The sequence below is a fragment of the Daphnia pulicaria genome, chromosome 6 (assembly GCF_021234035.1).
Source record: "Daphnia pulicaria isolate SC F1-1A chromosome 6, SC_F0-13Bv2, whole genome shotgun sequence".
Classification (NCBI taxonomy): Eukaryota; Metazoa; Arthropoda; class Branchiopoda; order Diplostraca; family Daphniidae; genus Daphnia; species Daphnia pulicaria.
The window spans coordinates 14,163,403-14,182,576 of record NC_060918.1 but is presented as its reverse complement, the minus strand read 5'-3'; the positions used below and the strand labels follow the sequence as shown (position 1 = coordinate 14,182,576).

Below are 19,174 nucleotides of genomic sequence, written 5' to 3'. Positions count from 1 at the left end.
CCGAGCGATCGAGACCACCATTTCAACTATTCACGGATTATTGTTTTTCTTATGTATAAGTTTCCGATTTGCCTCCTATGAGAATTGAACTCATGACCACTAGTTGACACCGCTACAGACTTACAAGACTAGTGCTCTGCCACTGAGCTAAGAAGGCTGGTAAATCATCGACTAAAACTTATCGTAAAGCTTATTTTATCAACATCCATGAAGGTTGGGGGGAAAAAAATGTGGAACGCTTCACGATTTTGCGTGTCATCCTTGCGCAGGGGCCATGCTAATCTTCTCTGTATCGTTCCAATTTTAGTATATGTATTCCGTATGGAATACATTTCAATGTACCTCAGGCGATTACTTTATTTCTGGTCGATTCACAACATATATTCTGCTGCAGTGTTAAATTAATTACTGCAAAAATCACTTTTTTATTGAATGTTATTATTTTTTGTTTGGAAAATGTCAAGTGAGTGATCATTCTTTGAATATTCCACAGTAACTGTATGTATGTTTGACAGTACTGTATCGATTTCCGCAAATGGCTTTCAATTTTATTGTCTATTTCGATGTTTCCAACGTGAATTTGCCTCATCATACATTTTCCAAATGTGAAGATAGTGTTGCATACTTTTCTCGCAATCAGTCTTGAATTTGACTTTAACCTCTAATGTAATGATTCTATTGTGAATTTGGTTGATCTTAGACTGTACACTTGGCAAAAGAACTTTCTGCATACATTGTCATCATGTATCCCAGTAAATACTTTCATGTAAGAAAAGGAGGTTGGGTTATATAGTATGACAAAATCCTTCAAAACGGAGTTGAACCAGTGACCTATGGATATCAATTCTCATACAACCTACAGTCCACCGCTCTACCAACTGAGCTATCGAAGGGTTATGAAACCAGGTTTTTATTTCTGCCACACCTGTCGTGTAGAGAATGATGTGTCAAAGCGCAGATGGTAGGATTCGAACCTACGCTCCCAGAGGGAAACTGATTTCTAGTCAGTCGCCTTAACCACTCGGCCACATCTGCTGTTGGATTGTCCAAAAAAGGTGTTTTGAATCCTCCCCATATTGTCTTCTGGGTGGATTAGTTCATATAGCGGACTTGTGACAAAAGTGCTTTATAAGTGTCAGAAGAGGGATTCGAACCTCGCCCAGAGAACTGGACTGCGACCTGAACGCAGCGCCTTAGACCGCTCGGCCATCCTGACATTATACTTTATCGTTTCACCTACCGAGCAATCGAGACCACCATTTCAACTATTCACGGATGGTTGTTTTTCTTATGTATAAGTTTCCGATTTGCCTCCTATGAGAATTGAACTCATGACCACTAGTTGACACCGCTACAGACTTACAAGACTAGTGCTCTGCCACTGAGCTAAGAAGACTGGTAAGTCATCGACTAAAACTTATGGTAAAGCTTATTTTATCAACATCCATGAAGGTTGGGGGGAAAAAATGTGGAACGCTTCACGATTTTGCGTGTCATCCTTTCGCAGGGGCCATGCTAATATTCTCTGTATCGTTCCAATTTTAGTATATGTATTCCGTATGGAATACATTTCAATGTACCTCAGGCGATTACTTTATACCTGGTCGATTCACAACATATATTATGCTGCAGTGTTAAATTAATTACTGCAAAAATCACTTTTTTATTGAATGTTATTATTTTTTGTTTGGAAAATGTCAAGTGAGTGATCATTCTTTGAATATTCCACAGTAACTGTATGTATGTTTGACAGTACTGTATCGATTTCCGCAAATGACTTTCAATTTTATTGTCTATTTCGATGTTTCCAACGTGAATTTGCCTCATCATACATTTTCTACATGTGAAGATAGTGTTGCATACTTTTCTCGCAATCAGTCTTGAATTTGACTTTAACCTCTAATGTAATGATTCTATTGTGAATTTGGTTGATCTTAGACTGTACACTTGGCAAAAGAACTTTCTGCGTACATTGTCATCATGTATCCCAGTAAATACTTTCATGTAAGAAAAGGAGGTTGGGTTATATAGTATGACAAAATCCTTCGGACCGGAGTTAAACCAGTGACCTATGGATATCAATTCTCATACAACCTACAGTCCACCGCTCTACCAACTGAGCTATCGAAGGGTTATGAAACCAGGTTTTTATTTCTGCCACACCTGTCGTGTAGAGAATGATGTGTCAAAGCGCAGATGGTAGGATTCGAACCTACGCTCCCAGAGGGAAACTGATTTCTAGTCAGTCGCCTTAACCACTCGGCCACATCTGCTGTTGGATTGTCCAAAAAAGGTGTTTTGAATCCTCCCTATATTGTCTTCTGGGTGGATTAGTTCATATAGCGGACTTGTGACAAAAGTGCTTTATGAGTGTCAGAAGAGGGATTCGAACCCTCGCCCAGAGAACTGGACTGCGACCTGAACGCAGCGCCTTAGACCGCTCGGCCATCCTGACATTATACTTTTTCGTTTCACCTACCGAGCAATCGAGACCACCATTTCAACTATTCACGGATTATTGTTTTTCTTATGTATAAGTTTCCGATTTGCCTCCTATGAGAATTGAACTCATGACCACTAGTTGACACCGCTACAGACTTACAAGACTAGTGCTCTGCCACTGAGCTAAGAAGCCTGGTAAATCATCGACTAAAACTTATGGTAAATCTTATTTTATCAACATCCATGAAGGTTGGGGGGGGGGGGGAATGTGGAACGCTTCACGATTTTGCGTGTCATCCTTGCGCTTCGTGGATCCCAATGTTCTCTGTCGATTTGAAACAATTGGAAATTTGAAACAATTGGAACAAATATCCAAAAATTGAAACAATTTGGAACAATTTGGAATAGTTTGCGACGTTTGCCGCTTGAAATGCCAAACAAATGTTCTATTTTCTAGAAATTCACAGTTTAATATGCGTTAAATCACCGTTAAGTTCCGTCATCCACTTTTTGAAGAATTAAATTCTCTATCTGTTGATGGTTTTATTATGCATTTTAATGTGATTTTCACCGGTTTATCTAACGAAAACCTTTCTTTTCGTTCCAGCTGTCATTCTTTTTTACAGCCATCGTCTGCTTATCAAAGCTTGCTGTCGTTCAATTGTCGTAGCTCGTATAGTCAGTCGTCAATCTAGAGAACCAACTAGGAAAATCAACTTGCTCCTGTGTTCTCTCTAGCATAGATTATTTCAGACTGAAGTATTGATAAAGGATTCTGAGGAATAATTTCAATTTTGATTTGCACACTTAGTGAAAGAAGTCCGAACAAGTCAGTCTGGTCTTAACTGTCATGTTCCATGTTCTTTACCATCCTTTGTCCAGGTTGAAAATCATGTTTCCTTATTTAGGATATTGAATGCGAAAAGGTAATAGGCAATAACGAGGGCATTGTGGGTAGTTCATTTTTTTATTTTCTTCTCGCTCTCTCATAGGACTAGTGGGCCAATCACCTGGAGGTATGTTAACTCTAGCCGATGAGTGGCTGAATACTCATTCCTGAAGGTAATTAACAGTTTTTTTATAGTTAAGACACACATTCAAAGCAACAATAATTATTTATGTTTTTCTATAGGCTTTTCTGTAAATATCCAGCCAACCCTAGTTTGGTCTCGCTCTCTCATAGGACTAGTGGGCCAATCACCTGGAGGTTTCTAAACTTTAGTCGATGAGTTGCTGAATACTCATTCCTGGAGGTAACTAATAGTTCTTTAATAGTTAAGACACATTGAAAGCAACAATAATTATTTATGTTTTTAAATAGGCATCTCCCAACAAATCAAGTTAAACCTAGTGAGGGTTCGCTCTCTCAAATGCCTATCTGCATATTCTAGCTACCTTATTATAGGTTTCTTAACTCTATCCGACACATTCCTGAAGGTAATTAATGGTTTATTGATAGTTAAGGCACATTAAAGACAAAACAATAACTTGATTTTTTTCAATAGGCTTTGTTCAATATCCGGACCAACCTAGTTTTTTCTCGCTCTCTCAAGGATGCCTAAACATGGGAAATCGGACGTTGAGTGGAAGTCAAGATTGAGAGATTATGCAGCTGGGACATTCAAATTCGGCCAAGGCCAGAAACCGGCGAAGACCTCTAGATGGACAAAAGAAATTTGTGTGATAGAGAAATGCCCAGTAAAAGTCTGCACCACAAACCTATTTGGGAAAATTGTAACGTGCACTTGTGGCTATCATTCCTCTAACTCAGCTACATCAACGACGTCTATATTACCTGATCCGGAAGATCATTCTGCCAAGGATGCTGGTGATCCGCCACGAATTCAGGTTGAATATCACTTGTTTTACTTTGTACTTTTTTTAAGACTAATTTGATTTATATCTTCGTTGAATGTTGTTTTATAGGAAGAAGTAGATAAGGCTACAGTTATTACGGAAACAAGCGTGGCGACTCAATCGGTGAAGTTACCCAAACACAAGTTTGATTTCTCCCATCGACTACCTGATGGCTGGAAAAGCACCTTGGAAGTTAACGATATCCAATGGATAGCACAGAGTGTTTTTGCCGGAAAAGGAGTGCTGGTCAGTGAACTAAAGATGTGGTGATATCCTCCGCAATTGCCAGGCCTCAACATCAAAACTGCACCAGTCGTCGATTCCTACTTTCACCGTCGAATTTTTCTATGGATGCCTCGGAAAATGTGGGCCTTCGACTTTAAATGCCCTAATCCAATTTGCCGAAACCAATCATCATTAACCTCTAAAGGTTTATACAACCGTGTCCGGAGCGTTATCGACATCAAAGATCGATACTACTTGGCATCAGAGTATCTTGAGTGTCGTACGTGCAACAAGACTTTCATATCTTACGATTCTCGACTGATCGATCAATTTCCCGAAAACTTACGTACTCTATTCCCTATCTTTTTAACTTGGAAGTTTGCGTGCGACCAATCCGTGGTTTGTTTAATGCGTTCAAGGACTCTGGGAAATAGCCCGACAGCAGTTTGTAACGACATTCACGAGTTGCAGACCGAAGAGTGGATGAGGAAATTCATTGTGTACCTCAGTGACTGTCAATGTCATCAACAAAGTCTGAAGCGGTTGAACTGTCAGTCGATCACCTACGTCACACCACCGATTTACAAATCTCCCCAAATGGCAAAGTGGTTTCTAGCAACATATATTCGAGACGTTTGGTCTCGTCTATCCTATCTGAAAGCAAGCATTACGTCAGTATACGGTGCAATCCTAAAGATCGATTCAACAAAAAAAATTGCGCTAAAACTACAAGGGACAGCTGCGGATTCTATCTCGTGGTGTACCAACATTGGTAATGAAAATGGAGTAGTCTTGCTTTCACTTCTTACTACGTCTGAAAGCCTTGCAAATCTGGGTCAAATGGCAGAAGGACTCATGGCTCGTTATGACAAAGCACAAAAAGCACCCCCAAGAGTGCTGTACACCGACCGTGATTGTTGCAGATCAAATGACAAGTCAAAATTTCAGTTGCTGTTTAACTAATGGGAGGACTTGGTCGTAAGACTAGATGTATGGCATTTCATCCGTCGACTCTTCAACGCTTGTAATAATGAATTGCACCCATTGTATGGAACCTTTATGTCTGAAATTTCGGGCGCCATATTTGAATGGGACGCATTCGTCGTCAATCTTTTACGAGATGCAAAGCGTGCTGAATTGAAATTGGCTGGAAAACCAAACCCATCTACGGAAACTGTTGAAAAGGCCGTCACCAAAACAGAACTAGCCCGCCACTACCGTAGAAAGACGAGAGGAACGGAGGTTACAATTCGTTTGCTGGACCAACTTCGCTCATCCTTCACTGGAATAACAGATAGTCTTGGAGTGCCGCTTTTAAAAGAAGACGCTATTGATATTTTTGAAACTGAAAAACGGCACGTGAATTGCATTCAAGATCCCGATGAAGTCCAGTTATACACAAAAACTGGCGAACTTGTCAAAGGTGGAATAACCCTTCAGGTCTACAGATGCTCTAGAGGGACGACATCACTCGAGAGTTTCAATAGCCATATCAAAAACTTTATTCCAGGTACTGATTTCATGTCTTTTACAGTATGTTTACCAAACGAATTTCAACTTAAACTTTTCATTTAATTTAGGAAACGCTGCTAATGATTTCCATTTTCAAGCTTTTCTTTTGGATGGCATTGCCAGATGGGACTTAGCGAGATCTTCATCATCCATCGAGCCCACTTCCAGGCTCCGATCCTTTGACCGGAAATTGCAAGAAAAGATCAATCGCTTATCCACTGGCGTTTTGGGAATAGCTGCTGATCCGCTGTTCACTCCACTGTCGGTATATACCGGAGAACTTTTCGGGGTAGAGTATTAGTACAACGAAAAAGGGACTTTGGCAGCATTTGATGATGTAGACAGGAAGATTGATGACGGAGTGGAGGTAGCGGATGAGCCATTTTATTTTAACTGCTGCTCTGCTGGGATGGAGGATGATCCTGAATTGGATTTGGCGTGTACTTCATTCACTAACGCCAGCAGTGACTGCACTGCAGTTTCTGTTTCTGATGTGTCTGACGCAGAGCAAGATGACCGTCAATCATTACATTCCAAGTCCATTGGAGGCTGGAATAAAGTTGATAATTTAGCAGCTGCACTCTTGGAAAACGAAGGACTGTCAATGTCGAATAAAGAAGTCGAAAAAATAGTTGGCCTTTATCAAGATCTTTCTGACTATGAAAAAATACCACTGGAATATTCAAGAAATTTTAAGCCTAATCACGACTGTTTTGGAAGGTCCAAAACTGGCCATGTCGGGCTAGAAGCCATGAAGAGATGCTTTATTTCAGCCGGTTCCCCCTCTCTTTCGCCTGCCAAAAGTCGTCTTGTAGAGGCTATATGTTTGCGGCTATGCAACGCCATTACGTCAGCCCAGAAGCAGCCGTACGTTTCTCGTTTCGCCTTGATTATACGGCGCTACAATGAAGTCCGAACTAAGATAATGAAGAGTCCAGTGTCGGAAAAAACGAAGATGGTTCTGTACCAAATTAATGAGACAACGCTATCACTCTGGTAACATCTTTCCTTTTTTTAATGATAATCCTTGTCACTTTTTTCATTCCTTAATGTTTTCTCATTGCAGGTTCAAAAACGAAACTAGACGGGGAGAGGTTCAAACTCTGCTGCATGGCGTTGACGTGCCTTCTCCCAATTTATGTTCCGATGTTGCGCAGCTTCCAGCATCTTTAAAGGCTAGTAAGCATTCTCTTCCTGTGAACCCAATGGTTTTATCTGAGCCGGAAGATTTATCGGGCAAGGCCAAGGTTAAGTGTCGACCTGCTTTTGCCACGGGGTTGGAAAATTTACGGCAACATGAAGATGTGCCCAACAACTCGATCTTCGTCGATGAAAATATGATTGCCGATGGGTAATTTTGTTATTTAATTTCATGGCCCATTTGAATATACATTTTAATTGTCTGTTTTGCAGAAACCTTGATGGACCTATTATCTTCATTGATTTCGAAGGCGCCGTAGAAAAACAACCAGTCGTCGGCGGTGAATTAGATTTAACTCCAACTTCGAGAACCACCGACTGGCGCAAAAGAAAGTCTTTGGCTGTAAAGGATCCCATCAAAACACCTGTCGACGGAAAAAGAGCACGAAAAGCATATTGCTGTTCGAAATGTAAGCAGCCTATGACCGGAAATGGCCATTCCCAATACAAAGGTAGTAGATATTGTCCCAATTTTGATAATATGACTAAAGAAGCTTGGTTGGCTTCAAAAAAGGTATAGAAAATAAAGACTGTACTTTCGCTTTCTATTATTTGACATACTGTAAATCTGATATCAATCTGGAATAAATAAACCGTGAGCTGAAATTTGTATTGGTTTATTCTTTTTTCATCGTTTCAAATATTCGAACAAAAAGTAAACAATGAAAAAAATGAAGAACGCCATCCGAGCATTTTAAGTAAACAATGAAAAAAATGAAGAACGCCTTCCGAGAATTTTCAATGCTCCCCTCCTCTTTCCCCTCTTCTTCCCCCTCTTCCCCCCTTTTTTTCCCCTCCTTGCCCCGGGACAGAGAAAATTACGCCCCAGCCTCAGCCTTCCGCGGCGCCGTTTCTTCTCTGTAATTTGGAACAATTGAAACAACTGAAACAAATTTGAAGATATGAAACACATTTGAAACATTTGAAACAGAGTAGAAATATTTGAAACGAAAATTCGGAACAGTTACGTATGGCTGTTGCCAGAGGATCAATTTCGACACTTATTTTGCATTTTTGAGGCATTTAATGGCATTTAAACACACTAGTTCCTTCATCCAGATTATTTCAAAATAAATTTCCTTTTTTTTGGTCTATGGCACGACGAATTTCAACAAGTTATTTGTGCCGGACGACGGAAAATTCGTGTAGCTTACTCCTGGCTAAGCCATTTGACAGAAAGTCGGCTGCTTTATGTGTGTGATATTGACAGCAGTTCATCATAGCTTTTTTAGCTAACATTTCAGTTACCACCCACCTTCAGTTATTTAATCAACCCTTAACAGGTAAGCTAAATTTTCTGATTATTTTACAAAAATATATAATTCGGTTATCAGAAAAACAAGTGTAGTATTCATCATTTTCCAAACAGGTTAGATTGGCATCATTTAAAGTTTCTTTGTTAAAACCAACAATTTATAATGAAATGTAATTGACTTTTCATTTTTGTTTACTTTTTTCCACCCTTTTCTCTTTAAGCCACTCTTCCTTTGATATCGGGTGGTTTCCTGGGCAATACCTATACCCACGAAACTGAGTGTGCCCTTCACTGCTGATGGCCTTCTTGCATTTGGTGCAAGTGTACTCTTTTCTTGACTTCTTCTGTGTTCCCTTCAGGCTGTCTACAGGCAGTCCAGATGAGGCAACTCCAGCGGCAACCAAAGGGGTTGTGGAAGGTTGTAGGAAAGCTGGCAGAATGCAACATACAATTGATTAGCACCCGATAAACTTTAAACCTCATTGGCACAATATACTATCTTACCCTGAATTGAATCATCTGTGTCTTTACTTCGACTCAACGCAGCCTTCCTTTTTCTCCACGTTGTGGTCCTCGATATTTGTTTTGATGGGAACGGTACTTCAACCAGCGGTTGGTTATCAAAAGAGACGACCCCCATGCTACTTACATCATCTAAATCTTGTTGAGAAATTTCAGGTGATGAAGCTGTTGCAACTAAACGGCCTCGAATCTTTGCTTTTCCAGTTGAATCGATGGGCTCACTAAAAATCAATAGGTTGGTCTGATGGATAGGGAATGATGGTTGTGCCATCCCAGGCAACTGCTCTGATTGAGAGCACAGACTTAATGACGGCAGCCTTACACCTTGTAGAAGAAGTTGGATCTCGTCAAATCTTGCCTGATTTTTTAACCTTTCAGAAAAAATAATTGAGTTTATGGTTAAGTTGTTTAAAAAATAAATTGAGGTTTACCAGAGGCCCAATGTTGTTTCATTGATTTGATAAAGAGCTAGACCAGTCTCCTCCATTACAATGATACTTTGGCCAATTTGGCTTCTCATTTCGTTGTATTTTTTAATTATCTGCGCTTTTCTTGACACATAAGGATCCCTTTTACAAGTGGTGATGCTGTTGAATAGTCTAATGCAAATAGCCTCGACGACACGGCTCTTAGAAGGCGACAACGACGGCACACCAGCTGAAACAAAGCTTCTCTTCATGGCCTCTTGTCCTAAGTGGCCACTCTGGTTCTTTGATCTCCCAAAACGGCCTCGAGCTGGTTTGATCACCCGGGAATAAATAATCGGTTTTTTGTCATATTCTGACAAAGATTTGTACAACTTTACTATGTTTTCCGATTGTGTTTTCGTCAAGCACAATCCTTCCGGTTCCAATAAGGCGGAAGCCAGTTGATCTACTTTGTCCCATCCTTCTATCTCTCTAAAGTCGGTGGCTTGCTGAACGTCTTCTTCCTCGTGGTCAGATTCACTATCAGCCTCAGACAAGGCTGCAGGCTCGGTGAATGAATCACAAGCAAATTCGAGTTCGGGATCAAGGCTTTGCACTTCACTTTGGTCTTGGGTATCGCAAATTTCTTCATCCGTCATGCCTTTTTCTATCTCTTCATCGACATCTTCTGTTGATTAATTGATGTTCATCCCTTCTTCCGTGTACAAATATTCCACACCGAAAAGCTCGCCCGTGTGAACCGCAGGTGTACGATAGTTCGAATCCAAAGGTTTTCCTAAGACATCGCTAGTCAAACGATGGATTTTATTTCTAAGCTTGGAATCGAATGATCGAAGCCGGGAAGCTGGAGCGTCAATTGCAGCAGACGCTCTGGAAAAATTCCATCTGTCGATCCCATCCAATAAAAACGCTTGAAAATGTATATCGTTAGCTGCAGTTCCTGTGGATACAAAAACCCAAAGTAAAAAAACTGTTCTAGAATTTATAAGCCTTCACCAATTTACAACATTTTTCTGTATAGACTTACCTGGTATAAAATTTTTCAAGTGACAATGACAACTCTCTAAAGAAGTGGTTCCTCTTCCGCACCGAAAGACAGGGAGTGAAACACCACCTTTTAACAGATCGCCGACCTTTGTATAAAGTTGAACGTCCTCGGGGTCTTGAATACATTCCATGTGAATTTTCTCTACGTTCCAGACGTCCATTTCACCGTCTCGAAAGAGTGGTACTCCTAGACAGTCCGTTGAGTTGCGTAAAGAAAGCAATACACTTTCAATGGACTGGATTGTTTTTTCTTTCCCTCGAGTACGTCTTCGACAATGTCGAGCTAGTTCGGTTTTCTTTACGGCTCTGTTAACAGTCTCGGGTGATGGATTAATTATCCCCGTCAGCAACAGCTCATTTCGTTTAGCCTTTCGCAGAGCCTCAACATCAGTCGGCTCCCACTCGAAGATGGCTGCAGATATTTTCTTCATGAAGGTCCCATACAGAGGATGGGATTCGTTCGAGCATACTGTTGATAATCGGATCATAAAATGCCAGCAATCGAGTCTTACGCGCAACTTTTCCCATCTATGAAAAAGCACCTGATATTTTGATTGTTCGCCTCTTGATTTGCAGCAATCTCTGTCAGTGTACAAAACCACAGGATCGGCCTGATTGGCATTTGTGTAACGGTTCATAAGGCCTTCTGCCATTTTTTCGAGGTTTGATAAGCTTTCAGAAGTAGTCAGCAAAGACAGAAGAACTTCTCTTCGCTCATTCCCGACATTTGTACACCAAGATGCGGAACTGGCTGCTTTTCCTTGCAGTTTGCGTGTAATCTTCTTAGTTGAATCGATTTTTAAGATGGAGCCATAAACCGATGTTAAACTGGCTTTCAAGGTTGGCAAACGAGACCAAACGTCTCGGACGTAGACAGCAAGAAACCATTTATATGTTGGAGGCATTTTGAAAGACGGAGGATTATTATAAGTCAACGAAACACACTTCATCCCAGCGAGCATCTTCTTGTGACGTGGACAGTCGCTTAGATAAGTAACGGTCCTCTGCATCCATTCTTCTGAATGAAGTTGGTGAATGTCGCCACACAATGCCGTTGGGCTGTTTCCAGCAGTCCTCGCGTGCATCAAAGAAACGACAGCTTTATCGCACGCGAATTTTCTAGTCAAAACGACAGGGAAACGAATTCGGAGGTCATCTGGAAGTTGATCCATCAATCGGGTGTCGTACGATATAAATGTTTTTTTGCATGTCGGACACTCAAGGTACTCGGCCGCCAAGTAGTAGCGGCCTTTCAGGTCAATGACGTTCCTTACTCGATTATAGAGTCCTTTTGATGTAAGCGATGTTGATTTTGATGGTGGGCAACTTGGGCACTTGAAATCGAAGGCCCACATTCTCCGAGGCATCAAAAGGAAAAGTCTCTTGTGATAGTAGGATCCAACGGCAGGAGCACATTTGATGTCTGGTCCTGGTAGGTGAGGTGGGTACCACCAAACGTCCAGCTTGTGCGCCAACTCAGTTGGTCTCAAAAAAAGATTTTTTCCGATCCATTGTTGATCATTTTCTTCCGATGTATTTTTCCAGCCGACAGGAAGTCGCTGAGTGAAATCATGCTTGCGGCCTGCTGAAGCCAGCGGCTTTTCAATGAACTCCAGTGGCTTTGAAGTGACCGCGTTTGACGGAAATGGTTCTTCATTGACAGGCACCTGTAGCAATAGGTGAAAATAAGTCGCATGAAGTCGCAAAATAAGTGTATTTATTATACCTCAGCAGGCTCCCTATCATCGGTATGAACCGTGCTCGGTACTTCAGTTGTCGGTACGACGGCTGTGATTTGTTCGCGGCTTGATCCGGCGATTGGCTCATCCAAATGGAGGGTATGACCTTGAAGATCTGCTGTGTTCGAGGTTGTTTCCAACGCATTGACATTAGCATCAGTTTTGGCAATCTTGTATACATAATAATATAGAAAAAAATAGTTTTAATAAAAGCAGGAGGCCAAAAAAAATTAAAATCCTTAGCTTACGGTGTGATATTCACAGGAACATACGAGGACACGTCCAAAAAGATCCTCGACCCTGAACTCAGTTTTTTTCGGACACTTGTCTATCCGATCGATTAGAACAGCCCACTTTGAATTCTTTGGTGGTCGTTGGCCTTTACCGAACTGAAATTTTCCTTTTGCGTAATCACGCAATCTCGTCTTCCATTCGGCATCGATTTTTTCCCTTTTGGCATGACGATTTCCCGTTTGAGTCTATACAACTGAAGAGAGGTTTGAAAGTAATAAATTCAGCACGGAATATGATAGAGGAGACTGGATTGTGCATAAGATCTTCTCTAGAATGACCTGAAATTACTCAAACTAGTTGATAATGGCATAACGAGAGCATAATTCCTGATGTGATTACTACTCACTTGTTAACTCTCTGTACGTTAGCTGAAGACAGGAGGTTTCAGTTAGACGGTGTGACAGGAGGTTTCAGTTAGATCAAATGAATCCAGTGGCTGATCGATCAGACAGTCACCATAGGAAGTCAGAATGCCCTGAAATTCCATAAACTAGTTGATAATGACATAACGAGAGCATAATTTCTGATGTGATTGCTACTTACTAGTTAACTCTCTGCAAGTTAGCTGCAGACAGGAGGTTTCAATTAGATCAAATTAATCCAGTGGCTGATCAAGATCCAGGGGCCATGCTAATCTTCTCTGTTCCAATTTTAGTATATGTATTCCGTATCACATTTCAATGTACCAAAGGCGATTACTTTATACCTGGTCGATTTACAACATATATTGTGCTGCAGTGTTAAATTAATTACAGCAAAAATCACTTTTTTATTGAATGTTATTATTTTGTGTTTGGAAAATGTCAATTGAGTGATCAGGTGGGGGGGGGGGGCAGAAGGTTGAGGGGAAAAAAATGCGGAACGCTTCAAGATTTTGCGTGTCATCCTTTACTCTAGCAATTTTCGTTTTAATTTCAAGTAAGGTTTTGATAAACTGACTCAAAATGCCGAAGAAGGTAAAATCGGATAAAGAATGGAGGGAAAGATTGAACACATTGATTTTTGTCCACTTAAAAATGGAAGAACAAGAGATGCAGTAGGCAGAAGCTTATCATGCACTTGCAATTTTCATCTAAAGGAGGTATGTAGTTTGTTGTGAAAATGTAAAAAAATAGTATCGTTCTCATTAAAATCTTTATTCCCCTATCTTTAGATTGAAGTAAAAAGCTGAAGCAATCTGCCACAATTTGAGAAGGAAAAGGCTACCTTTACATCACCCACTTTCTCTTCAACTTCAGCAGATCATGTAAGTTAGTTTTAAGTTAAGCTTCATTTGTCGACAATTTATTGATTTTGATTGCCATTTAGACTGACAGCAGCAGCAGCAATCTGCCACAATCTGAGAAAGACAAGGCTAGGTTTACATCATCCACCTTCTCTTCAGCTTCATCAGATCGTGTAAGTTAGTTTAAAGAGAAGCTTCACTTGTCGACAAATTTTTTGTTTTGATTTTCATTTAGACTGACAGCAGCAGCAGCAATATGTCACAATGTAAGAAAGACAAGGCTAAGTTTGCATCATCCACCTTCTCTTCAGCTTCATCAGATCATGTAAATTGGTTTAAAGAGAAGCTTCACTTGTCGACAAATTTTTTATTTTGTTTTTCATATAGACTGACAGCTGCAGCAGCAATCTGCCACAAAGCGATAAAGACAAGGCTGAGTTTACATCATCCACCTTCTCTTCAGCTTCAACAGATCATGTAAGTTGGTTTAAAGAGAAGTTAACTGTTAAAGTATTATTCTAAAACGTTTTCTTTTCCTGTCTATTTCAGGTGCAGAATTCTAGATTGCTTTCAAGCAGCTTCACCTCACCTGCTAGCTCGTCTTCACACAGCTACGACTCGCCTTCATACAACTCTGACCCACTTTTAAATGGTCTTTGACCTTTACTTCTCGATAAAGAATCCACGTCACAAGAGTTCAAGAGCCCTTCAACTGGCAATGCGGTGACAAAATTGACGGAGTCTCCTCATCGAAAAACGGACTTTTCGCAACGCCTTCCGTTAGGTTGGAGAGAAACAATTGATCCAAATGATTGGCAATGGATCGGACAACATCTCTTTGCTTCAAAAGGTGTCTTCGTGAGGGACCTTAAAAATTGGTGGCATACACCACACCCACCTGGTCCATCGAGCAACCTCCCTTCATTTGGATCTTATTTTTATAAGAGACTCTTTTTGTGGATGCCACGAAAAATGTGGCTGTTTGATTTTAAATGCCCGTGCTGTGCGCGCCAACACTCACTAACTTCAAAAAGTACTTTATCGTAGGGTGAGCTCGGTAATCGACACAAAGAACCGTCACTATTTAGCTGCAGAATATCTGGAATGTTCATCATGTAAAGGCACCTTCATATCTCATGAACATCGTCTCATGGAGAGGTTAACTGGAGACGACAAAGCCCGATTTGGGATAGTTCTAACTCAAAAAATCGCGCGCGACAAATCAATAGTGTCTTTAATGCGAGCCCGGACTCTGGGTAACAGTACGACTGCACTATGCAATGACATTCACGAGCTTCAATCCGAAGAGTGGATGCGAAACACCCTGATCTACCTCTCCGATTGTCAACGTCATAAAAATGAGAGAGCAAGGCTTAACCTTACACCAGCGCAGTACGAAGCCCCACCTGTCTTCAAAACCCCACCAACGCAAAAGTGGTTTTTAGCTGTTTACGTTCGCGATGTTTGGTCCCGTTTGGAGACGCTAAAAGGAAATGCTACATCAATTTACGTCTCAATTCTGAAAATTGTTTCTACGAATAAAGTAACGCGAAAACTGCAAGGGACTTCAGCTGATTCAGTGTCGTGGTGTACTAACGTTGGGAATGAGAAGGGCGAAATTCTACTTTCCATTTTTACAAATTCTGAATCTCTTTCCAACTTTGATAAAATGACTCAAGGACTCATTGCTCGATACCACAGTGATGGGCAACCTGCTCCACTTGTGCTTTACTCCTATCGGGACTGCTGTTCGTCCAAATTTACCACAATGTTCAACTTTTGGGACAATTTGATAATTCTTCTAGATTCCTGGCACTTTATGCGTAGACTTGCTTTCGCTCCCACAAACGAGTCTCACCCACTGTATGGCATCTTTATGTCACGAATTTTGACGGCCATTTTCGAATTGTATTCCAGTGCTGTAGCATTGCTAAAAGAGGCTAAGTGTGGCGAATTGAAGCTTGCCGGAATCAGACAACCATCACAAGAAACCGTTTTGAAATCCATAACTAAACAGGAGCTTGCCAGACATTGTCGTCGGAGGACCCGAGGAGTGGAGAATACGACCAATCTTCTTTAAGAACTTTTTTCATCGTTGATGGATGTGACAGATACGTTGGGAGTGCACATCCTTCGGGAAAACGCGTTTGAGATTTTGGAAACAGAAATAAAACACATTCAGTGTCTTCAAGATCCTACCGTTGTTCTTCTGTATACAGGATCAATCGAAAAAGGGGGAATTTCGTTGCCAGTTTATCGTTGTGCGAGAGGCACCACTTCGTTAGAAAGTTTCCATAGCCAAATCAAAAATTTTATTCCAGGTAAGAGTGAACGTTAGATTTATTATTGTAATCAGCAAATTAATCGTTTTTGTGTGGTATCGTAGGAACGTCGGCCAATGACGTGCATTTTCAAGCGTTTCTTCTCGACGGAATCGCAAGATGGAACACGGCAAGAAAATCGGCTTCGCTTGACGCCCCAGTGTCACCTTTACGTTCTTTTGACATCGCTCTAAAGAAAAAACTACATCAGCTTTCATCATCTGTGATGGGGGTCCCCGTTGATCCTTGTTATCGGCCACCTTCATTTTCTAGCGGAGAGCTGTTGGGAGTTGAATATTTGTATGGTGAAAACGTCTCAACACTGTCATTAGACGTCGACAAAGAGATAGACGAAGGAATCGGAGACCTTCTTAACCCCTGCTGAAGCAAAGGACTTGGATCCAGAGCTGGATATTACCTGTGGTTCTTTTGTGATCAGGTATTTTTTCTGGTGTATGAGGTTTCTTCAACTATAAATTTGAATTTTATTTTTATTTGTATAGTCAGCAATCCGATGACGATACTGCTTGTGACGTGAGCATGGACATTCCGGGTTGGAATCTCGTCGACAAAATGGCAACATTTCTCTTGGAGTCTTCCAGTCTTGCTTTTAAAAGAAAAGATGCAGACACTTTCATTCAACTTTATCAAAATCTTTCTGATTTTGATAAAAAACCGTTGACATTCACCAAAACGGCCCGGTCAGGGCCGATTTTCTAAATCGAAAAATATAAGTGGCCACGTTGGCTAAGAGGCCATGAAGCGTTGTTTCATCACGGCTGGGGCCCCGTCGCATTCCCCGCGGAAAAACCGCTTGGTGGAAGTAATCTGCACGAGACTTTCAATTTCGATCACCTCCCCACAAAAGGCGCCTTATGTTTTGCGATATGCGAAAATTGTGCAACGGTACAACGGAATTAGAAATCGCGTCATGGGATGCCCTCAAATTGTTGAAAAAACTGGCGTTGCACTCTATCAATTAATGAGACGACTCTGAGCATGTGGTAATTTACAAAACCTTTTTCGTGTTGAAATTTATTGATGTTTACTATTCTTTATTCTTGAACTAGGTTAAAGGATATAACGAGGCATTCTGAGATTCAGTTGCTACTTCAAGGGGCTAATTTAAGTGCACCCTGTATTCTGTCGGCGACAGCCCTACCACCGTCAAAAAGTCTGGAGTGTATGCCTGCTGGTGGTGAGACGCCACTCAACCCCATGATATTTCCTGAACCCTCAGATTACAGTGGGCTTGCAAAGGTGATTTTTATAATTTATTTTGGCTGTGAGTTCCATCTTCGATTCATCATTCTGTCTAGGTGAGACAACATGCCACGATTCCAGCGTTGGCCGAAACCAATCCAGAAATGGCTCCAGAAATAATTGATGAAGCTCCTTTGGTCATCGAAGATCAGACTCAACAACTGGACCCAGTGGAGAAAAAGGGCAAAGGAACTGAGAGGAGAGGCGGCGCAAGTTAAAAAACCAAGAAAGGAATATTCCTGCAACAAGTGCAACCATCCGATGACTTTTGATGGCCACACCCAGTTCAAGGGGAAGAGATTTTGCTCGGCGACTGAGGGAAAGTCGAAAGAACAATGGTTAGCCGAAATGAGAATTGCAAAGTCTAACTAATATTTCCTTTTTAACTCAATAACTGCTCAACCAACCGTTGACTGTCTTTCCGTTTTTTTTTCTCTTCTCTCGGTTGACAATTCAACCAAACATTGTATCATTTGTATGTTTTTCATCGTTGTTTATCTCGGGTGATTTCTCTTATGAGGATTATTTCAGTTGACTATTCAAACATGAATACAGATGATTAAAAACGACTTTTTTACTTCTTTTTATTCCGATTCAAAACATACAGTAAAATTGATGCCCAAAGTCATTCAATCTAGATCAACAACTTTAAAAAAGAACGCCAAGATAAAAAAGCTAGGGAACTCAAAAACAATTGAAGGGTGGATTCCGCCGTTCATGACAGGTTTGTTCTGAAATCATTTCAAAAATAAACGCCATAATAGGTAAATAATGTGAAGAAAAAAAAATGAAAAACGACACCCGACGTTTCTCCCCCCTCTCTTTCCTTCCCCCCTCTTTTTTCCCCCTTTTGCCCCGGGACAGAGAAGATTACGTCCCAGCTTTTGCGCTTCGCGGATCCCAATGTTCTCTGTCGATTTGAAACAATTGGAAATTTGAAACAATTGGAACAAATATCCAAAAATTGAAACAATTTGGAACAATTTGGAATAGTTTGCGACGTTTGCCGCTTGAAATGCCAAACAAATGTTCTATTTTCTAGAAATTCACAGTTTAATGTGCGTTAAATCACCCAAGTTCCGTCATCCACTTTTTGCAGAATTAAATTCTCTATCTGTTGATGGTTTTATTATGCATTTTAATGTGATTTTCACCGGTTTATCTAACGAAAACCTTTCTTTTCCTTCCAGCTGTCATTCTTTTTTACAGCCATCGTCTGCTTATCAAAGCTTGCTGTCGTTCAATTGTCGTAGCTCGTATAGTCAGTCGTCAATCTAGAGAACCAATTAGGAAAATCAACTTGCTCCTGTGTTCTCTCTAGCATAGATTATTTCAGACTGAAGTATTGATAAAGGATTCTGAGGAATAATTTCAATTTTGATTTGCACACTTAGTGAAAGAAGTCCGAACAAGTCAGTCTGGTCTTAACTGTCATGTTCCATGTTCTTTACCATCCTTTGTCCAGGTTGAAAATCATGTTTCCTTATTTAGGATATTGAATGCGAAAAGGTAATAGGCAATAACGAGGGCATTGTGGGTAGTTCATTTTTTTATTTTCTTCTCGCTCTCTCATAGGACTAGTGGGCCAATCACCTGGAGGTGTGTTAACTCTAGCCGATGAGTGGCTGAATACTCATTCCTGAAGGTAATTAACAGTTTTTTTATAGTTAAGACACACATTCAAAGCAACAATAATTATTTATGTTTTTCTATAGGCTTTTCTGTAAATATCCAGCCAACCCTAGTTTGGTCTCGCTCTCTCATAGAACTAGTGGGCCAATCACCTGGAGGTTTCTAAACTTTAGTCGATGAGTGGCTGAATACTCATTCCTGGAGGTAACTAA

At 40.8% G+C, this 19,174-nt stretch overlaps 1 long non-coding RNA gene and 9 other non-coding genes across 10 annotated transcripts; 1 reads left to right on the top strand and 9 right to left on the bottom strand.

The window, feature by feature from the left end:
- Positions 1-69: 69 nt before the first annotated feature.
- Positions 70-157, bottom strand: Trnat-ugu. Its single transcript is given in 2 exon segments — positions 70-105; positions 122-157. It is a non-coding gene; the product is annotated as a tRNA-Thr (tRNA).
- A 67-nt stretch (positions 158-224) lies between these two features.
- LOC124346233 lies at positions 225-330 on the bottom strand. The gene has a single exon (XR_006919802.1). It is a non-coding gene; the product is annotated as a U6 spliceosomal RNA (small nuclear RNA).
- A 623-nt stretch (positions 331-953) lies between these two features.
- Trnas-aga lies at positions 954-1,035 on the bottom strand. Its single transcript has one exon. It is a non-coding gene; the product is annotated as a tRNA-Ser (tRNA).
- A 98-nt stretch (positions 1,036-1,133) lies between these two features.
- Positions 1,134-1,216, bottom strand: Trnal-cag. Its single transcript has one exon. It is a non-coding gene; the product is annotated as a tRNA-Leu (tRNA).
- Positions 1,217-1,308: 92 nt separating this feature from the next.
- Positions 1,309-1,396, bottom strand: Trnat-ugu. Its single transcript is given in 2 exon segments — positions 1,309-1,344; positions 1,361-1,396. It is a non-coding gene; the product is annotated as a tRNA-Thr (tRNA).
- A 66-nt stretch (positions 1,397-1,462) lies between these two features.
- LOC124346344 lies at positions 1,463-1,568 on the bottom strand. Its single transcript, XR_006919898.1, has one exon. It is a non-coding gene; the product is annotated as a U6 spliceosomal RNA (small nuclear RNA).
- Positions 1,569-2,191: 623 nt separating this feature from the next.
- Positions 2,192-2,273, bottom strand: Trnas-aga. The gene has a single exon. It is a non-coding gene; the product is annotated as a tRNA-Ser (tRNA).
- A 98-nt stretch (positions 2,274-2,371) lies between these two features.
- Trnal-cag lies at positions 2,372-2,455 on the bottom strand. The gene has a single exon. It is a non-coding gene; the product is annotated as a tRNA-Leu (tRNA).
- Positions 2,456-2,547: 92 nt separating this feature from the next.
- Positions 2,548-2,635, bottom strand: Trnat-ugu. Its single transcript is given in 2 exon segments — positions 2,548-2,583; positions 2,600-2,635. It is a non-coding gene; the product is annotated as a tRNA-Thr (tRNA).
- Positions 2,636-3,628: 993 nt separating this feature from the next.
- Positions 3,629-3,995, top strand: LOC124342523. Its single transcript, XR_006918905.1, has 3 exons — positions 3,629-3,695; positions 3,764-3,879; positions 3,948-3,995. It is a non-coding gene; the product is annotated as an uncharacterized LOC124342523 (long non-coding RNA).
- Positions 3,996-19,174: the final 15,179 nt, after the last annotated feature.